Source organism: Rhinopithecus bieti, unplaced genomic scaffold (assembly GCF_001698545.2).
Source record: "Rhinopithecus bieti isolate Rb0 unplaced genomic scaffold, ASM169854v2 scaffold_641, whole genome shotgun sequence".
Taxonomy (NCBI): Eukaryota; Metazoa; Chordata; class Mammalia; order Primates; family Cercopithecidae; genus Rhinopithecus; species Rhinopithecus bieti.
The window spans coordinates 3,427,790-3,443,608 of NW_016803417.1; the positions used below are offsets into that span (position 1 = coordinate 3,427,790).

The 15,819-nt window shown below is 42.0% G+C and overlaps 1 long non-coding RNA gene across 1 annotated transcript in view; it reads left to right on the plus strand.

Annotated features, from left to right (window-relative positions):
- Positions 1-15,819, plus strand: part of LOC108536426 (uncharacterized) — a 50,522-nt gene that overhangs the window by 4,791 nt on the left and 29,912 nt on the right. Inside the window, exons 2-3 of the long non-coding RNA XR_001887515.1 lie at positions 14,813-14,903; positions 15,540-15,634. This is a non-coding gene — a long non-coding RNA (uncharacterized LOC108536426). The remainder of the gene's footprint in view (positions 1-14,812; positions 14,904-15,539; positions 15,635-15,819) is intronic.

Sequence of the window (15,819 nt, forward strand, 5' to 3'; positions counted from 1 at the left end):
ATATATAAAAAATATATTATATAATAAAATATATTATATACACAATATATAATTTATACACCTGTTTTGCTCACTGTTAAATATGCAATATATTTTATATAAATTATATACACAGTATATGTAATTTGCATGCACAAATTATATACTGTGTATATATTTTATATAAATTATATACTGTGTATATATAATTTGCATACACAAATTATATACTGTGTATATAATTTATATAAAATATATTGCATATTTAACAAAGCTTTCCTAGTATGCTTGCCAAAAGCTCACTTATAGTGCCTTTTAGTGCACATTCACGCATTACACGCATTATCACACACCCCTTCAGCAATCCTTCATATGCTCCTGGCTTCATCTGTTTCCAATTCCAGATGTCTCTGAGATGACCAGCTTTGTGGGTTCCAAGCAACTTTACACACGTGCTACCTGGAAGCCTCTTGGTCCCAGCCCCAGTGCTTCTCAGTTGACATTGAGGTGTGGACCCCTGCAGTACTGTGCTTGTCACCTAGGCACATATAACTGGAATAGTAGAGGAGTTACATGCCTGTCTTTATTTGTTCAAGCTGCTGTAACAAAATACCATAGATTGGGTGTCTTATAAAGAACAGAAATTATTTTCTCACAGTTCTGGAGTCTGGGAAGTCCAAGATCAAGGTGCTGATAGGTCTGGCGTCTGGTAAGAACCTGCTTTCTGGTTCATAGATGGTGCCTTCCAGCTAAGTCTCCACATGGTGGAAGGGGAAAGACAAGTCTCTGAGGCCTTTTTTATAAGACACAAATCCCTTATGAGCCCTTATAACCTAATCGCCTCCCAAAGTCTCCACCTCCTTAAAAGCATTACATTAGGGATTAGGTTTTAATATATGAATCTGGGGGAAAACACAAACATTCAGACCACAGCAACACTATGGGGCGAGTTTTGATTTGTGAGTGATGGCAAGTGGTGGATATTTCCCCTTCTTTCCCTCCAGTAAGGTGGATGCTGCTGAGATGTTTATTCCATCTCCCAGAGGATGCTCCAGTGAGGTTGTGCCCTCAGACATACTTAGAGGTGACCAGCCCAGCTCAATATTGGCTCATACTGGTTCTGCCTCCTTCCCTGCTCCACTCCCCATGCCCCTCACCCTGGCTCCTGGGCGTGGATTTCCCAGTACATTATCAGTCCAAGCCTTTGCCTCAGGATCTACTTTCTGGAAAAGTCAGGCTGAGGCAACCCCTAATGTTTGATTTCGGGTGCAGGTTCTACATCTAGTTTTTCTTTTTCACTCCCATATGTCCACAACTTAACCACCACTTTATTCCTTCTTGAAAGGAAGCAACTGTTCTAGAAATAATGAAATAATCAACCTATGGCAGGGTAATATTCTGGGATGTTAATTTGTGTGTGTGTGTGTGTGTGTGTGTTTTTCTCACCATCAACCCAAACCTGCACACACAATTTTCTACCAAAAGTAGAAGTTACTTTTCTCTCATTTATTTTCAAAAGTCAAAATGTTTTGAAGAGTTTCTAAGCACTTTTAGGGCAGTCAGAAAAGAGAGGAAGTCTTTGAGAACACTTGGCAGAGGAGAGGGCAAACTTTGCTGAGATACTAAAGAGAGAGGGCAGAGGTCAGACTAAGAAACAACTGTGGGAGTAACATGAGAGGAGTGTGGGACTCATGCCCACTTTGTGGCCAACCTCAGAGCAAAGTACGACGTGCTTTGGAAGGCTGGTCCCAGGCACTGGGGTGCCAGCCTCAGTAGAGACTCCAAGACATCATGTATGTATGGCAACTGAGAACAAATACTTCAAGGGAATAAATGCTGGTACAGTGGGCAGTCTGGTGGTACCTAGCATGGACCCATATCAGGAAGAATCTTTCTGATGCCTTGGCCTTAGGTAATACCCCAATAACTTATCCCAATCCTGGGGTCCAATATTGGCTGCGCTAATTGCTTGCCACACTGTGTGGATTCAAGAAAAAGAAGAAATGGACATTCCTCATACATCCTGTTTTGTGGACTGGGATTCACACCTGTAAAAAAACCTTTTTTTTTTTTTCTGTAGTTGATTAAATTTTCTGTGGTCCAGCTGCCCCAGATCTATACAAAGACACCCCCATGGCCTTGCTTAGACTGTTTCTTCTCGCTTTCCCTAAGGAGGTGGGGGCATTTAGGGAGGTGTTATTCAGCTCATCACCACAGCCTCAAAGAACGCTACTTGAGCTGCTGAACTGTTTGTATTCTGATTGTAAGGATTAAAGGTCAGTAAAGGCATGAAAAGAATTAGCCAAAGCTAGTGACAACCTGGTGAGGCAATAGCATTGTTGGACTTAATGTTATGTTACTGCCACCGACTGCTGCAGGTGAGTCTACAGAAGCCATCCTGTTGAAGGTCATTCTGGTCAGAAGAACTGGCATTTGGATGATTTTGTTTATAATGAATTATTTCTCAGAAAATGACTTTATGCCACTACTTGCTATTATTTTGATGAACAAAAGCCTGGAATGATAAAGGGCAGTATGTATGGCGTAGTGTGTGCACATGTGCATGCATTCTGGCTCGTCATAAACAAAAGCCGGTTATTTCTCAAGGGACATAGGGTATCCTAAGTGCACTGCTGAAAGGGGCTTATATTTCTAAAGATAGTGAGTCACATGATGAAATGATGAAACTGAATTTGCTGGCTTTTCAGGCTTTAGTTGTTTATCAGGAAACCTAAGAAAGTGCATTGCTATAGCTTGTGTTAAAATTCCAACTGATAAAGGCAATTGGCAAAAGCAACTTGGACACCCACCTCCTTCTCTTTGGCAGGGGTAACCTTTCTTTGACAAAAATATTATTGCTCTTGAAACCTATGGGTGGAAAGTCATTGCTGACCATTGACTCTGGAGGGGAGGAATCTGAAGATGCTAATTAACTTTTAACATGCATCTATATTGCACCAGGCACTATGTCAGGAATTTTGCATATGCTACATTACTTCATCTTTATTACAACTCAGAGAGAGGGCATATTCATATCTCTCTGGGTAGATGAAGGAACAAAGGCTACAAACTTACCCAGCTGGTAAGTCAGTACTGTATCAGTCAGCTATTTCTACATAACTAGCAGTTACAAAATCACAGTGGCATAAACAATAAACGTTTTATTTCTTAGTTGTCTGTGAGGGGTTTGGGGTGGCTTTGTTCCATGTATCTCATTCTGAATCCCAGGCTGGATATGTGTGCTACCAAAACTACTTATTCTCATGGGAATGGCAGAAACGGAAGCAGGTAAACCCAATCACACAAGCACATTGCAAACCTCTGCTTGCATCATGGCCACTAAAATCTCGTTGGACAAAGCAAGTCATGTGGCCAAGGCTGAGGGAGCAGGGAAGTACATGCCTCCTATCACTGGGCTGTGGCAAAGGAATGAGTATATGATACTTCTGTGGGAAAGAGAAGACTTGGAACCAGTAATTCAATTACCGTAGTGAATCAGAGATTGTATTCTAACATAGGTGTGCCTCAAATTCTCAAGCCCAAGTTCTTTTGGCCATGCCAAGTATGGTGAGGAAGCACTTCAGTCCAATGCAACTTATGATGGTACAGCAGGAGAATGAAGTGTGAGGGTGTGGGAGGCATTGAAAGACTGTTTGTGCAGTGCCCCAGGACTCAGTCTTAAAAATTCTCCTCTCCTTCCCTCTACTCCCCTTCCTCGCCTCCCCTCTCCTCCTCTTTCCTCCCCTCCCTTCCCTTCTCTCCTCCTCTCACTTTCCTGGTGATTTCATCTATTCCCATGGCTTTAAAAAGCCATCGGTGTGTGGATGGCTCTCATTGTTTATATCTCCATCCTGGGACTGCTTCCCTGCACCTCACATATACTCAGCATCTCCACTCAGATGTCCAATAGGCATCCCCCACTTAAGACAGCCAACACTGAACTCCTAATCATCTTCCCCCAGATCTGCTTCCCTCACCAAGATGTTTTATCTCATCTCAATCAATGACAACTGTGTCCTTTCATTTGCTCAGACTGAAATCCTTGACTCCAGTCTTCTTCTCATAACCTATATCTGGCCCGCCAGCAAATGCTGTCAGCCCTATCTGAATAATATTTCCAGAATCTAAACACTTCACAACATCTTCACCACTATTACTTTGGCCCAAGTTCCCATCATTTGGTGTCTAGAATATGTTAATAGCCTCTTAACTAGACTTCCTGCATCTGTTTGTTCCTGTTTTCAATAGCAACAGCAAATACCTATTTCAATGGCAAATACCTATTTTCAGTAGCAATCAGAGTAGTCTTTGAAAATGTGAGTCAGATCTTGTTATTCTTCTTTTCAAATTTTCCCTGGCCTCACAGCTCACTGACAGGATAGGACACAGTTTTTATCATGGCCTGGAGGTTGCTACCCACTTCTCTCTAGCCTCATCTACCACTGGGCTCTCCCTCCTTCTTTCCTTTCCAGGCACATTGGCCTCCAGGCTATCTTCTAACATACAGGTTTGCTCCCACCCAAGGCCTTGATGAAAGTTCCTGTCAATGCTTAGAAAACTCTTCCCTCAAATATCTAAGTGGCTTTACTTAAATGTTCCTTCTTAGTGAGGCCTTCTCTATTTACTATCCCAACACCCATCCTCCCCAAAATCCTAGCACTCCCTATTTCCTGTCTCTTCTTTACTGTTTCCTTAGCACTTATCACCCTCAACTGCATATTTTATCTTTACTAATTGTCTCTCTTCTAGAATGGAAGCTCAATGAAGGCAGGACCTTTTGCCTGTTTGATGTACTGCTGAATCCCTTATACTTAGAATAATGCCCAGCACATAATAGGTGCTCTGCAAAACTCACTGAATGGATCCTTGATTGTGATGGTGGCAGAATTGATGATCACTCCACCAGTGTTGAGCACTGAGGGTTGTTAATTAAATGGACTTCAAAGCAGGGAGATATTTCTAGAGTTTAGCCAATTGAGGTATGCATGCTGTGTGCTGTTGGTTAAAGGGAAATGCCGTAGACACTGTAGTGTGTTGTTCAAATTCCCCTTCAGGATCAAGACACTCATTTCTCTAGCTGCCAGCAGGCTTGGATGCTAACGGCTGATGGCTGAGTCCTTTTCAAGGAATTTCCCCTGTTCAAGGGACCTAAATTACCCAAGTTGATACCTTCTCCCTCGGGGCACCAGCATTTGATAGTCAGCTCATTAGGGGTATAAGGGCCTGGGCTTTGTGCCACAATAGAGACAAGACTGAAGGGTCACTTCAGCTTCAGAGCTCCTTATGGAGTCCACAGTGCAATTCCACTTCTCCCTCTGCACTGTCCTACTTCAATTACTCCCCAGTAAACCTAATTCAAAACTCCATCTCAGAGTACGGTTTCAGGGAACCCAACTCAAGACAGGCAGTGATTTCCTTATGTTTTCAGTTAGTCATTCAGGCAATGTTCATTAAATATTTACTATTTGCCTGGCATTGAGAAAGGATCTAGGGATGCAATGGTGAATATAGTAGACCCCGGCCTGTGTCTGCTTATTGTCTGGTAGTTGAATAACTTGGGAAAATGCAATTATAGGGTTATATAAGGATATGAAGGGGGGTAGTCTTGGGATGCAGGTATTACCCATTACTGCAAATGGTAAAGTCAGATTGAAGCAGAGAATGTACAGGCATGAGGAGGAGTATGATATGTGGCTGGAGAGATAGGTAGGAGTCTACTCAAAAATGAACTTGTGAGTCATAATCGGAGGACAAGGGGAAATCTCAAAAGTGATGAGATATTTCAAATAAGACATAATCAGATTGTTTTTTCAGAAATTATCTTTGTGATAGTCACTGTACAGTTTAGATCAGTAAGATCTACTGATAACAAAATTCTTATGGGTTCTAGGTTATGCCCCCACAAAGCCATCTGTCAGATTGTTCTTTCATTCTACAAACACTCCGTTTTCCCTTTCAGCGCATTCTTTTTCTTTCAGTCTAGGACTTAGGTCCTTGTTGATCTGATTGTATTTTCCTTTAAGCTAATATTATGGAGAAATCTGTCTGGATCATGTGACCAGAGAAGGAGCTGGGGGTTGTGTCTTATTAGTGAGAGAGGTGGAAGAAAGCAGTAATTACACTGTATGATTTGTGTCAGTTCATCTCCCAGAATTTCTGGGATCTTAATCCACATTTTATGTATCAGCCACTTAATACTATTACTGTATTGTAGTAATTTGGGTGTGTGCTCTATTGCCCTAATTCAATTCTAGGTTATTTGAGGGCAAGACTTGTGTCCTATATGTCTCTTACTTCACTATGCATTGTGTGAAATCAAGTCTTGAATTTTGGTTGATAGAATGAACGAGTGTATCCCGCTGGTGGCGATGGGAAGGAGACACTTGGAAAGTATTAATACGAATAGCAAAGCAAGCAACAAACAATAACCAACGGCACTCTTAACACTGGTTTTCTGTTTACAATTCATCCAGAAAGTCTGTGATAGGGTATCGAATGGTACATATTAATTGTAGCTTTCTTACTTCTGCTTTCTGTCATAGGTGGGGATTTTTTAGATAGTTGAAGAGAAAGAGTGAAATAATTTTTGGGAAATGGTAAGCAATAGCAGTAATGAGTGAAACTTTGGGGAGAAAAATAACTGAAGAAGATCATTGGGATTTTTTTGTATCATAAAATGTAATATGCTTCTTTGGTGCCTCAGAGATTTTAGTAAATATTTAAATTACTTGTCAATGCTCATATGAATGTCAGTTTTTATTGTTTGTAGGATACTCATGCTGAGATGGCATTAGAAAGGCTCCATTTTAGTTACGTGTAATACTAGGAAACCGAGATTTCAATGAGGCTGTTTAGAGAGTCCTCTTTAGTTGCAGTGAGCTCAGATCGCACCATTGTTCTCCAGCCTGGTGACAAGAGCAAAATTCTGTTTAAAAAAAAAAAAAAAAGCCTGGCATGGTGGCTCACGCCTGTAATCCCAGCACTTTGGGAGGCTGAGGCAGGCGGATCACCTGAGGTCAGGAGTTCAAGACCAGCCTGACCAACCTGGAGAAACCCCGTCTCTACTAAAAAATACAAAATTAGCTGGGCATGGTGGTGCATATCTGTAATCCCAGCTACTCAGGAGGCTGAGGCAGGAGAATCGCCTGAACCCAGGAGGTAGAGGTTACAGTGAGCCAAGATCACACCATTGCACTCCAGCCTGGACAACAAGAGTGAAACTCCATCTCAAAAAATAAAATAAAATAAAATAAAAGTCCTTATTAACACAAAGAATGTCCACAGACTTGTCTTGGGGAATTGTCTGCCATGTGCACAAACTTCCTGAGTCTTGTAGATAACATCAGTGACAACAGAGGGCACCAAAAGTGGTTACTTGAATCCTCTGGGAAATGTGCCTGGTCTGATCACCAACACATCCAGTGAGCCAGAACATTTCTGTCTCCCTTGACTTCCTTCTCCTTCTCCCATCCTTTTGTAGATTCAGCCCTACTCCAGGTTCTAGGAGAAACTATAGTCTTGGACTTCTACCCAATATGCTGGACCATTGAGTCATTTGGGCCACTTATTTGCCTCAGACCTTTCATCTTAATTCTTAAGATAAAATTTCTGCCTTGTCCCAAGATTCTCCCTATGCTCCGATCTACACTTGGGAACTCTGCCTTGTTCTCTGTACCTGAGATCCATCTTGGCAACCTGTCAGGGCACTCTCCTTGTTTATTTTGCCTGGCTTTTATCCACCTCTGGAGTTTTGTCTTGACCCTAGACTAATGCCTTGGTCCCTCAGTTCCCACCTGGCCAGTGTCCCTAATGTGGGTCTCTAATTCTGAAGAGAGCCTGCTCCAGGATTGTCCGCCACTGAGGTGGAGTGTACAAGGGCTTTGGAGGAAAGCAGTCTTGCATTCAAATCCAGGAACGACTGTTCACTACTCCTGTGACCTTGGGCAAGATTCTGAGCCTCTCACAACTACAGTTTCTTTATCAGAAAAAAATGGGACTATCAGTATCACATCGAAGAGTTGTGCTGATAAAATGAAATAACTAGGAAAGCATTTAAGGGCTCAATAGCGCCACCAGCGCTGCTGCTGATTTCATTTTCGGCCTGCCTCTGTGCACAGTTCTATTCCCAGTATTACTGAGAATCCCCTGGACCATCTGTTCTAGGCCTTGGCCCTTCCAAGACCCTCATGTTCCACTGAGCTTCTCAAGGTTATGCCTTAAACAGGTTAAAATATGACAAATAGAATGTATGTTCATGGAAATCCCGGGTTTGTGTGCTTAGGACTGAGCATTGTTTCAGAGAGAAAAAGGACAGATAACTCTTTCCCTGCTATTTTTGATATTTTTTAGTCCTTTCGGTTTGTATTTGTGTTTAGTTCTTCCCCAAGTGGTGTCTCTAACTTACTTTCACAAGTAGTCAAATATACAGTCAAATATTTACCGCATATCAACCAAGCCAGACGCAAAGGGGGTTACCAGGGCTTATAAGTACTAACACCCAGCATCTATTATACAGCAGCCATTATCTCCTTCACATCCTGTAAATAATCAAATTCTCACAAAGCCCAGTGAGACAAATATTATCCCCATTTTATTGATGAGTAAATTACAAGTTTCATCAGAAACAGAATGAAATTTTAGTACATATAGGTTAGCTGAGACATCTAACCAAAGAGGTACAACAGTAACTAAGTCTTGCCCTGTTAATTAATTGGATCAGTCTTGTTTTGTCAAAATATATTTGCAGAAGAAAATATCTAAGCAGGATCAGAGATGGTGTTTCCTAAGCCCTTCAAGTTAAGGATACAGAATCCACACCAAGAGAGGTTATATGACCAGTTGATTGACATGGTAATAGGGAAGGAAGATTGAAACTTGGGCATCTTGCTCTTAGATCGAGATTTTAGAAAGAGAATAGAGAAGGCCTATCATGTGAAAACACCAAGTTAAAGTAAAATTCTTTTCCAGAATTATATATTCATAGTTTTTCCATTCTGTCCCTGGGTCTGCTTTTGTTTGTGTCCATTTCTATTTTTACTCCTGACCAAGTGCTATTATGCCTCTCCTGCTGTGTGAGGGGCTGGGCAGAATGAGAGAAAGACATGTGGCCTGTTAGGAGTCCACATTGCTGCTCTTTGCCCTCAGAAAACTATCTTAGGAGGTTTTGGGGCTTTTCCCCATTGCCACTGTTATTACTAAAGCTTTTCTAGCAAGTTTCTATCATTCTGAAGTTTCTGTTTTCAGATCTCACAATTAGAATCATAGTTTGGCTTTCAGAAGGCAGGGAGGATGGAGGTGGGAGGCAAGTACAGAGAGTGCAGCGGAAGCAAGAATCTGCAAGCTCACTGGGGCCCAAAGCATGCTGGCTCACTCAGCTGACCATGATCCTATCCATCCAGCCACCAACTGGCCAGCATAGAAGACCAATGGGGACTGCCCAGCAACCACAAAGTTCCCAAAGTTCATCCTCAGCCTCCTGCCCTTCCCTTATCATAACAGGAAAGAGTCTTGACAAATTGTCAGAAATTATTTCTCACTCAAATGCTCACTTTCCCAGGTATTTACATCTTATAAGACTTTCATTCTTGCTTGTGGAAAGGGAGATTTTGTTCAAAGTGGCTAGATGCTAGTCATTAGCTGGGAGCATGGCTTTAGTGTTAAGGAGTCTCAGAGAGAAAGCTCTGGAAGTTGTTAGACCTGGAGAGAGACTGGATTTTGTGTATTTGGAGAGTTAGCTCTTCCTCACAGCTTCCCTTCTGTTAGGGGCTACATTACATTCCTGTACCCATTCAGATGTTGAAGTCCTAACCTCCAGTATCTTATAGAAGGTAAGTATATTTGGAGATGAGGTCTTCAAAGAGATGATTAAGTTAAAATGAGGGCTTTGAGGTGGGCCCCAATCATATATGACTGGCATCCATACGAAATGAGGAAATTTGGGCCTAGAGAGAGACACACACACCAGACATGTGTGTGCATAGCAGAAGACCATGTGAGGACACAGTGAGAAGACAGCCATCTGCAAGTCAGGGACAGGAGCCTCAGAGAAAACCAAACCTGCTGACATCTTGATCTCAGATATTTCGCCTCCAGAATTGTGAGAGAATAAGTTTCTGTTGCTTAAGCTACCTCATCTGTGGTGTTTTGTCGTGGAAGCCTTGGAAACAAACACACCTTCCCTTCTGCTGCCAGAGTCTCAGAAACAAAGATATCGGGTCCATCTTCATGTATTGTCTCTCCTGTTGGATTTCCCATTCCTTCACAGAAAAATTCTGATTGTCCAAACTTTTTGCAGTTCCTTTAGGTCCTTGCTGCACCCGAGACAGCAGAGGAAGAAGCTAAGAGAAGGCAACATCTTTTTTTTTTTTTTTTTGAGACAGGGTCTTGCTCTGTTGCCCAGGCTGAAGAGTAGTGGTGCAATCTCCACTCACTGCAACCTCCACCTCCAGGGTTCAAGCGATTCTCCCACCTCAGCCTTCCAAGTAGCTGGGACTATACAGGCACACCCCACCACACCTGGCTAATTTTTGTATTTTTTGGTAGAGATGGGGTTTTACCATGTTGGCCAGGCTGGTCTGGAACTCCTGACCTCAAGTGATCTGCCCCCCTCAGCCTCCCAAAGTGCTGGGATTATAGGCATGAGCCACCACACCTGGCCAAGAAAGCGGTATCTGGAAGGTCTCCTGGAGGTAGCAAGGAATGCAGTAACACAGCACTCTCAGGATTGGTTAGCTTCTGAAGAGAATATTCTGGGCCTTGATGTTTTCAAGTGTCAATATCCCTAAGTGTTTGTGTGTGAGAGAAGGACATGGATTATCCTGGAATTATACATAGTATAGAAGAACAGAGAACTCTGATGCTAATTACAGAATAAAAAAGTGAGATGAGAGAAAAACCCCAAACTTGGGTTGACTGCGTATAAGAAATACTAATTACAATCATTTCTGTGAACTGCTTAGCATTGATAGCTAATTATCATGCAACATAATAACAATTATGTATATCATTAAATATGTATCAGATTAGTTTTATTTGATTGCAATCATAAACTCCAGAAACATACAATGTCAGGCCTAGAAGAGGACCTTGGGGACCAACGTCTAGGTCTTTCCTTTCATGTTTGCAGACACTGAGGCTAGTCTGTGGCAGATGTTTTTGGCAATGCTGGAATGGGAACATGTTCGTAGGATTCCAACTACACTCCCCATGGGAAACCAGCATGAGGTTAGAGCCAAAAATCAACAAGCGCTGCAACCTTCCTGACTGTTCTGTTGAAGTGGTACCTGGCCCTGTGGCAGTTCCTTCACATCACCTAGCAGTGATTGAACTTATCTTGTGTATTTGTTTGTCCTGTTTTCAGGCTGTAGTATTAGAGTAGTTGCTCAATAAATAGTTCTCAGATGGAATCAATGAATGAGTGATTCCTCAAGGGAAAGACTCTGATAGAAGGATCACATTTGAGATGTGTTGACCAGCCCTAAAGGCCAGTGGTGAGGTCTCTCTGACACCACAGTTTTCTTTCTTTCTGTTTTCCTTATTTGATCATAAGAATCATCTGAGACACTTTAAAAATATATAAATTCCCAGGCCATTCCCCTGGCAGTTCAGCTGTGGTCAACCTGGGTAGGGTTCCAGGAATTTTTTTTTTTTTAAACACTCCAGGAATTTGTTATGTTCAATATATTTAGAAAACACTGATGACTATAGTTATATCATATTAAGGGCATGTCAATCAACTCAAAACCTAAAAGAAATAGAGAAAACCTTAATTTGAGCATTTCCTGGAAGAAAGTGTCATGTTCAGACACCACTGGATTGTTTAAAGATTTCATTGGTGTTGATATGACGGGTGGCATCTGAGGGAAATGAGCATGATGCATACTTTTAGCAAATTATGCCATGCTAGGCACAGCACTAGGTGCCAGGGGGGCAGTGGCATGGGACACTTGAAATCCCTGCACATAAGAGAGCCCACTGCCCAGCAGAGAGACACAGGACACAGACAATTCTTCCCAGTGACTTATTAAGTTATAATTTACACAGAATAAAATTCACCCTTTTAAATAAGTGTACAGTTCTGTGAGCTTTGAAAACACAGTTTTATCCCCTTCAAAAGTTCTCTGTGTCCCTTTGTAGTCAAGTTCCAGGGTGACCAGCTGTCCCAATTTGTCTAGGACTGAGGGGTTTCCGGGATGGAGACATTCTGAGCTAAAAGTGGGACAGTTCCAAGCAAATGAAGATGATTTGTTCATCCTATTAAGTCAGCCTCTCCCTCTACTTCCAGTCCTTGAAACTGTTCATCTGTTTTTGGTCCCTATAGTTTTACCTTTCCAGTATGGAATGGTACAATATGTAGTCTTTCGAGTTTGACCTCTTTCACATAGAATAATGAATTAGATAATTTTTTCATGGTGTTGTATATATAAGTAATTTGTTCCTTTTTATTGCTGAGTAGTTTTCTACCACATGGATGTATTACAGTTGTTTATCCATTCCCCAGACAATTTTAACTGAGTGTAAAATCTGTGTTAGGGTTTGAGTGACCTCTCCCATGGGAATGGGGTGTGCTGCCCCTGCTACCCACCTGTGTCTTGTAGGACTACTCTCTGTGGTCCTGTGAAAATAATGAGCCTTGTCCGCATGAACTTCCACTACCATCTTTCCATCCCTCAACTTAACATGTGAGTGCAAGACAAAGGAGGAGGGTGGTGAGCAGAGATCGGAGGTGACACAGCTGTTGGCAGTGCTATTACTCTGAAGGATTCTAAATTACTGCATACACCTATGCAGGATTCATTTTACGCTGCAAATATAGCCCTGAAATAGAGCATGAGCATCAGAGAGAGGAAGTCAGTTGCCACCTTGCAGGATCACAGCAAGTGAAAGAGAAGGAGAAGAAAATGCCCATCTGAGGCATTAGAGAAATGCCTCCTCTCATTAAAATGTGCCTAGGTAAAGCAGATCAGACCCAGGTCTATAAAACATCTAGGGAAAGTACTCCTCACCATCAACTAAATACAACTCATTTCATTTCCTTGAGAAGGTAGGAGCTGAAGTCACTTCCAGTTAATGAAAAACTTAAGGTGGGCAAAATAAAATAATCTCACCTTGACTCAGGAGGGTATCTTTAAACAGTAACAGCAAATTCAACTCTTTCCCCCTTTCTTTGCCTTTTCCAAGAATAGACTGCAAAACCCAGCCATGTTTGAAAAGAATATGCATCTGCAGCTCTCTCTGCAGTCTATAAAGCTCCTGACATTTTCTCCAGGTCAGAGACACTGCATGCAAATACCTGTCTATCTATTCACATTCTGCCACTCAGGCAGTGAGGCAAAAAATCTGGACTCAATCCCTGCCTTGGGATAATTGCTTAGCAAACAGGATGCACATAATCCATTTTCATTATTAATACTCCAGTTAGGAGCCAGGCTCTATGTTTGGTTTCTCATAATGAGAGCTGCCTTACAATGGAGGTGATGCAATCTACCATTCAGCTCACAGCATCGTGAGGAGGCAAAGAAACCCCTCCTGTGGCAGATTTAGATTCCAGGCATTTCTGCTCTCCATAAAGCAGTAGGCTAGATGGGCCCACTATTGAAGAGCAGGACGTGCTGATTTTCCTGCCTGGGTGATTTTGTAAAAATGGCTTGCCTTCTCATTTGCTTATTGTATATTATATGTTCTTAATCTGGGTCCGATAGCTCCGTCGAAGGCATCTGCCCCATACGATTGCACACCCAGGGAGGGAAACGGCTGGCATGAAGTAGAACAGAGTTTGAAAGTGATTGTCAAGCAGGGCTAATTCAGATGTAACCAGCACAACCCTCGTGGCTGGCTCAACCACGCAGCAGAAACCTGGTTAGTTTTTAAAGGTTATATATTTTTTAAATGCTTGAACTAGAGATGTTTTCTGAAGAGAGTTAAAGGACTTCTTGGTGAAATCTGTTCTCCTTCTCCTGCAACATTCATTCCATCTCAGTGGAAGGTGGTTTGCTATTAAAAGAAAAGATAATCCATTATCACTATGAGTCTTGAACTGCCAGGGGGAAGCCTGTAGCTTACTGGGAGGAAAGGCTGATAACTTGCATTTAAAGAAAAAAAAAAAATCAATTGCCAGTTGGTGTCTTGCCATCACTCAGAAATGCAGCATAAATTTGTCCACAGTCAGAGGGATGGGGTCCCTTGGAGAATTTGCAGTGGGATTTGAAGGCTTCCTATTTACCTCTAGTTGATTAGTTAGAGCCCAGTTTGGATCTGCAGTGACTGAGATGGTTATTTTTATCAAGCTCTTTGGTGACAGGTGTCTGTATTACCAGAAACAAATTGGCACTAATTGGGCACTCCCATTGGCATCTTGGCAGCAGAGAGCCACCACGGCTTGATTTAGGGAAACTGCACATTTACAGGCAGGGGACACCTGTGCTGGACATACCCAATCTGTTTTGTTGCTGTTGTTTGTTTGTTTTTGTTTGTTTCAAGAATTTGAGATATGTTAATTTTAAGTGTGGCAGTTTACACTAGCATTCTCTCCCACCCCATCACACAAACACATATCCACGAGAGAATTCTTCAAAATAGCATGCTGATCAAAGGCCTGCCAATCTGTTTATCTGGGATCATCAGTGAGAGGCGTTGGCCAGTGACCCCACAAGGATCAAGACATAAGTTCTCAGGGTCAAGGTCATTGTATTTTTTGTTCACCAGTGTATCTGGCATCCACTCTGGCACGTTGCAGATGCTGAATAATTGTAAAATGAAGACATATTTGTTTAATAGATGAACGCTCCCTCTTTCTCTTTTTTTTTTTCTCTCTCTCAATGTCTTACAACTGCAGATGAATGGCAATTCTTTCCAGTTGAATCCTAGATATTTGAAGTCATGCTGAACCCTAGCAATGGTCTGAAGAAACTACCATCGGTGTTCAGGTGAGAAACATTAGGGGCTTGGTGAGATAAGTGATGGAGCTGACAGCAGGATCTGTTTTCTGAGCCCTGGTGTGTTGTCATTTCAATGTTTCTTCTGAGAAAGAGATTTCAGAACACAGAACATTGCTGTGAATGAACAGCACAATGGCCCATGAATAGAGAAACCTGATTTCTATATTGGGATTCTCTCCTGATTATGTGGCCTCAAGAAAATCACTTAACATTATTGTGTTTCTGTGGTTTATGGTCTATTTGGGGAGATAGACAAGTAACTAGGCAATCACAATAAAGAATGCTATATTTGAATAATAAGGGAACAACTTGGAAGACACAAGCCAAATGTACTAGCACAATATGGGGGCAGATTACTTTTCAGCTCTAAATAATTAGTACGTTGAACTAGAACATGTAAGGCTCACGAGAGGTGGCCCTTGATTTATGAAGTCTCAAGGGCCCATGTGGCGATTTCAGAAGTGACTCGCCCAGCATACTGTAATGATCCACCAGGGGGGAGTAGAGGTCAATTTGTTCTGTACCAGAGGCGGTGAAGTGATTTGTGTTTTGTAATTAAGGGGAGGAAGGAGAGAGGAAGCAAGACTTAGACCAATGCAAATTCAAGGTGTCCTATTCTTACAGCATCTTCCATAGCAGTGGCATCTACGTGGAATGACTCAACTTTTGAGCTCTCATTGTGAACCTGAAGCAACTCCTTGCAGTTTCACACCGTTGTGGTAATTTTCCAGAAATAGAAGTCTAGGGAGAAAGGATGATACAGGATGGCTTCTTGGCTATAGAAAAATTAAATATCCATTTATCCATAGCAACCATAAATAGATGGTTTTCTTTAGCTATTCAGAAACTGGACCATTCAGACTTTTGCTACAGCAAGTGTCCCAACTGATGAAGGTGGTTTCAG